The 5,697-nt window shown below is 52.1% G+C and overlaps 1 long non-coding RNA gene across 1 annotated transcript; it reads left to right on the top strand.

The window, feature by feature from the left end:
* The first annotated feature begins 928 nt into the window (after positions 1–928).
* On the top strand, positions 929–5,047 carry LOC109278818 (uncharacterized). The gene is made up of 2 exons (XR_002085851.2): positions 929–1,037; positions 1,777–5,047. It is a non-coding gene; the product is annotated as an uncharacterized LOC109278818 (long non-coding RNA).
* The last annotated feature ends 650 nt before the right edge of the window (positions 5,048–5,697 follow it).

Below are 5,697 nucleotides of genomic sequence, written 5' to 3'. Positions count from 1 at the left end.
CTTCATCCAGAAGAACCCAAGCTTTTCAGTGCATGCACTGTTTTGAATGAGTCCATCCAAACCATCGCCATTAGATCTATAAATGGATCTCCAGGCTGGCGTCATGCATACTGGCTCCAGAAACTCCCACCCTCATCCCGTATTACCACCTCCCCATGACAGTTCAAAATTGCTCACAGAGCAAGCCCTGCCTGTGATCCTACACCTCATTTTATTAGGCTGCCTCGGTTATCATCCTAACACAGCTCAATTAAGCCCTGCATTTGCCACTCTGTGGAGATTAGAAGGTTAGGATTCCTGTCTGGAAGCCTGAAGAATCATGTGTCCTAGGAGATTCAAGTCATTTAAATCCTCTGTAGCCAGAAAATCATGCAATGAACTACTCGCTTATGTAGGGTCTTACTCAAAAATGTATAGGACACAGCAGCTGCCCTCCAGCAGCCAGGCTGGTGGAGAGATAGACTGTCTTCGTCTGTTTGGGCTGCTAGAACAAAACACCACAGACCAGTGCCTTATGAAGAACAGAAACATACTGCTCACAGTTCTGGAGACTGGAGGTCAAGGCATTGGCAGGTCAGGTGAGGGCTTCTTTCAGGCCAAAGGATGCTAATATCCTCACACAGTGAAAAGGGGCTAGAGAGCTTTATGGGGTCTTTTATCAGAGCACTAATCCCACTCTTGAGTGTTCCACCCTCATGACCTAAGCCCTCCCCAGAGGCTGTGTCTATGACCTGAGCCCTCCCTAGAGGCCCTCTCTATGACCTAAGCCTTCCCCAGAGGCCCCCTCTATGACCTAAGCCCTCCCCAGAGGCCCTCTCTCTGTGACCTAAGCGCTCCCCAGAGGCCCCCTCTCTATGACCTAAGCCCTCCCCAGAGGCTCTGTCTACTACATACCATCACTTTTGGGGGTTCGGATTTCAACATGAATGGGGAGGGTCACAAATATTCAGGCCATAGTATAGATCCATAAACAAATACTCATATAATCTGACAGCAAGAGCCTCCAAAGCAAGAGCAGCAGCTTCAAGTGGGCAGAGGTGAGAGGCCCATGGAGGTAGGCTCCCTGAGGTGGGTGAGCACACCAGGCAGAAGTTACTAGAAGTTACTAGGGAGCTAAAGGACCTGGACAGAAGGGAAAGACATTCCAGGAACAGGGACCACCTTGTGCAAAGGTGCAGGAGCAAGAAGGAAAGAAGGAAAGGTGGTTTGAGAGGGAATGATGTGCCTTGGCTCCTCTTTTAGGAATGAAGGCTTCATTCTCCAGTTGCTGAAAGTGCAGCCCCTGGGGACTGCCTAGGGCCACACCCCTTCCCCAGATGGCCACATCCATGACTGCTGGACACACTCTCACACAGACCTGCTCCCACCCCTTGTCCCAACTCCACTGCGCTCTCATGGCCATCCTCAGCTCTCTGTGGGGCCAGCTGAGTCACTGCAGCTCAGCTGGGCCCTCTGCCCAGACCTGTGTCCTGCCCCTCCTTCCTCAGGTGCAGACCCAACACTTCCTAAACTAATCTGCACCTCAAGTTAGCTTGGGGGAAACTTCTTGCTTCCTGGAGCCCAACCTGCAGCAAACTGCAAGTCACTTGACAGTGCCTAGCAAACATTTTTAAACAGTGGAAAGCAAAAGAGCTCAGTCTTCAGACTTTGGGAATTACTACCTGGATAAATTAGCAGGGACTGACCCTGGGCTGAGAAATAAAGGTTCAGACACCATTTGGTACTTCATTTTGTGGTGCCTCAACCCAACCCTTTTTTTTCCATCCTCTAATGCAGACACTCAGTTGTTTGATTTCAAGCCACCAAGAATGTTCAAAGGCAGTGCCTGTGTTGAAGAAGCCTAGGAACTCTGAAATCCAGCCCAGTGAGCTGCGGCCCAGAGAGGTGAGGTCCTGTCCCAGCCCACCCACATGGGAGAGCCACAATTACAGCCCGTGTCTGAATCCCAGCTACAGAATCTTTTCTACTCTGCAGTCTTGACACATGGTGCATTTAGAAAATTCTAGAGTTGTTGTGGCGGACTGAACCCCACCCCCCGCCACCAAGATAACCATGCCCTGATCCCTGGAACTGTGAATATCACTTTTTTTTTAGCCAAAGGGACTGCAGGCGTGGTTAAATTAAGGCCCCTGAGATGGGAACATTTTCCTGGATTATCCAGGTAAGCCCTAAATGGAATCACAAGGGTCCCTATGAGAAGGAGGCAAGAGAGTCAAATGCAGGAGAGGCTCTGTGACCATGAAAGCAGAGACTGGAGTCATGTAGGCAGGAGCCAAGGAATGTGTGTTGCTTCTAGAAGAAGCTGGAAAAGGCAAGATTATCCCTTCTTGTCACCAGGAATGAAAAGTTGTATGTCTGTGGCCTGGGTCTGAACTCCCTAGTGTCACCATGGGTTCACAATGAGGGAAACCATGAAAGGGGTTTCTAACAGAAGTAGGTGTTTGTGCCCCAAACTCACAACTTCCAGAAAACAATGAGCCAGAGCAAGGAGCAGATATGGTTTAGGGGAAGTGTCACTGAGAAGACCATGGACATGTGACAATGCAAATGGGTGTATCAGCAGTGAGGCCCACATGTGGGATTCCCTGGGCTTTCTCTGTGGACAGTGGACAGACCCAGCTGCTATGCACTTCACATAGCCCAGGCTGACAGCCATCCAGGGGGGCTCCTGAGATCAGGGAGCAAGCTGTGCCAGACCTCAGGTGAGAAGGAATGTGGTTGGGTCAGCTGCTGCAGGCAAGGACCCCTCAGCAAGCCAGGCAGGAGAGATCAGTGAGGCAGAAGGGAGCCCCCACACACTTCCTGAGCAGCTGCCCCAGGAGACATCTGTCTGCCTTGATTTAAACCTCAAAAATCAAAATATCGATAAACAAATACAGAGTGAGACAGAGCTGGCTGGGTAGAAGCCCAGGGAAGAGGTGCTGACAGGTTTTGGGTTATCTTGTTTTTTGTTTCTTACCAGTATGTTCTTTGGTACCAATACCACACACGTATCTTTTAGCAAGTGTATGCAGCAAGCCCAGCACATGGTCTAGGAGCTGGGGGCACTCAAGGGAGCAAAACCTGCAAACCCCCTGCCCTGGTGGGGTGCTGGCAGCTAGGGGCTGGATTCAAACCCAGGTCAGCTCTATCCCAAGGTCTGTGCTCACTTCACTGCCCTCCAGGCTGGGCCAGAGAGCAGCGTAGGGCCCAAGGAGCAGATTTTGTAAGAAGATTGCAGTCCAAATACAAAAGGCCCTTCTTCCAAAAAGGGGGAAGGGAGGAGGAATCTGGGTTCTGACCCAGACCCTGATGTCCAGGGGCACAGGGAGATCCCACCACCCTGCGAGAAAGTGCTTCATCATCTCAGGCTTGAGCTGGGAAAGGTGACCAGAGACTGAGGAGAGTGGCCAGCAAGTTTCAGCCCCCACCCTGGTGGTCTGTCCTACTCAGTCAGGCACAGGAAGGTATCTCACCTGGGCAGTGAGAACACTTCTGCCCGCTCCAGGGCAACTGCTGGCTGTGCTCCTCCCCGAGGATCTGGCCCTGCCAAGCTCAGCCCCATTTCTTACCAGTGGCCAGGGAAAATGGGACCAGGCCTGCTGTGCAAGCTGATGACGGGCCACACCTTTCATGCCAAAGCCCCTTAGAAGGAAACAAGTTCTGGGACTTTAAGCCTCGGAGGCCAGAGGAGAAGCAAAGCTCCCAAAGGAGACATGGGACCTCAGGATGACCCCATGCCCCAACCAACAGCAAGCACAGCTGGGCTTGCATTCCACACCTGGGGAAACTGAGGCACAAGGAAGGAGCTGGGCCTAAGAGCTGTGCCCTGAGCCCTGGAATGAGAAAACGGAAATCAGGAGGCTAAAACTGATCCTATCAGGTGGGCCCCAGGAAACTGTCTCCCCAGCAAGTTATGTGCAGACACTGGGCCCCCTGCCCAATCCAGTTATGGACTAATGGTCCCCAGGACACTGCAATTTAGGGAAGGAAAGAGGGGTTTCCTTCCTGAATCCTAGGAAAAAAGAAACAACAATAATGGCCCAAATGTTGAAGGCCAAATAGCTTCCTCCTAGAAGGAATGGTTTTAAGAATCATAGAAAGAAACAAAGACAGACAGGCTGATACACTCCTGGACAGACCTAGGAGCAGCCAGAACCCTGCTGGAGAAACATGCCAGGAAAGATGCCACTTTCCTGACTTCTGAGAATGCCCCCAGCACCCCAGAAGGGATCCTTCCATGTACTAGGCTAATTTTAAGTCTCAACGGTTGAATGTTGTGAGGCCCAGTGGTCACACTGCATATACCCAGGCCAGCATCAGGCTCAGGACTGAGAAGGAGCCTGCCACCCACCCAGTAAGCCTGACCCCCAAGCCTGAAGGCCACCTGATTACATGCATGCTTCAGCAGGGTCCCTGGGTCTGTGTTTTAAACAATGCTGCAGGGGGTTCTGACATCCATCACACCCATCTGTGAGCTTGAATAAACCCCAGGACAGAGTCCCATCTTGGTGTGAGCATGTTCTATGGACGGCCCACTTGGCACCGCTGCTTTCTTGCCCATGAGAACATGGTCACTGTGAAGTTCACCCTGGAAGGCCAAGAGTCCTCCCCTCAGAGCAGGGGCACGAGGACAAAGCCCTGGGATGCCTGGCCATGCTGCACTGCAGAACCTGGGATAGAGGAAGAGTAACTGACAAATGCCATTCTCCCACCTCTTATCCTGGGAAGTCAGCTCCATGGGGACTAATGATCCAGAAGATGTAGTAATGGATGAAACTCCACTTGAGGTCCTAGGCCTGAGTCTGATGCCACCTTGTACCCCTGCGTCCACAGACCCAAACAGTGGGCACTGGGTTCATTCAGAAGTTCCCTGGAGTCCCAAGAGTGTGTCATCAGTGGACCTAGAGCAGGGAAGGGCTGAGGCACCAGATGAGACACCTCTAAAAGGGGAGCATGGGACGGTTTCATCAGGAAATCTAGTGTCCCAAACCACCTGCTTCCTGATCCAGTTGGGCTCTCCTGTTAACTGACATGAGATGTTCTTTTTTCAATAAAAAAATTTTTTAATTAATTAATTTATTTATTTTAAGAGAGAGAGAGAGAGGGAATGCAAGCAGGGGAGGGGCAGACAGAGAGGGAGACAGAATCCCAAGCAGGCTCTGTGCTGTCTACGTGGAGCCCAACTCATGGCTCGATCTCCTGAACTCTGAGATCGTGACCTGAGCAGAAATCAGGGGTCAAACACTTAACAGGCTGAGCCACCCAGGCACCCTTGAGACATGATGTTCTTAATCTCCCTCCAGTTTGGTTAGCTTTTGAAAACCTGACCTTGGGCTGTGGCCTAGTGACAGCACAAGGTCACGCTGGCCCAGCCTGGGGATCCAGCCTGTGAGGCACCTTCCCCCAACAGTGACTCCTCTGTCCTGGTCCCCCAGCCGCTCTCCACCTCATGTGGATGGGACCCCACTCTTCCCCTATGGACCAGCCCTTTCCAGGCACAGCCTCTGTATCTGCCAGCACCCACATGAGGCAGTGGGAACAAGCACCTGTGCCCGCCCCTTCAGCTTACCCTCTGGGGCAGCCTGCCTCCAGCACACGTGTCTGACCCTACACTGGATGCCCCAGCTGTTTGGTGCTGGTGTAACCTGAGCGGAGCCAAGGAGATTGAGAACGGGACACAAGGGAACGCTCAGACATAGGGAGGACCCTACATCC

This window comes from Panthera pardus, unplaced genomic scaffold (genome assembly GCF_024362965.1).
Source record: "Panthera pardus isolate Hobbes unplaced genomic scaffold, ASM2436296v1 HiC_scaffold_10, whole genome shotgun sequence".
Lineage (NCBI taxonomy): Eukaryota > Metazoa > Chordata > Mammalia > Carnivora > Felidae > Panthera > Panthera pardus.
Note: the sequence above shows the minus strand (reverse complement) of the source record. Positions and strands in the feature narration are given on the sequence as shown.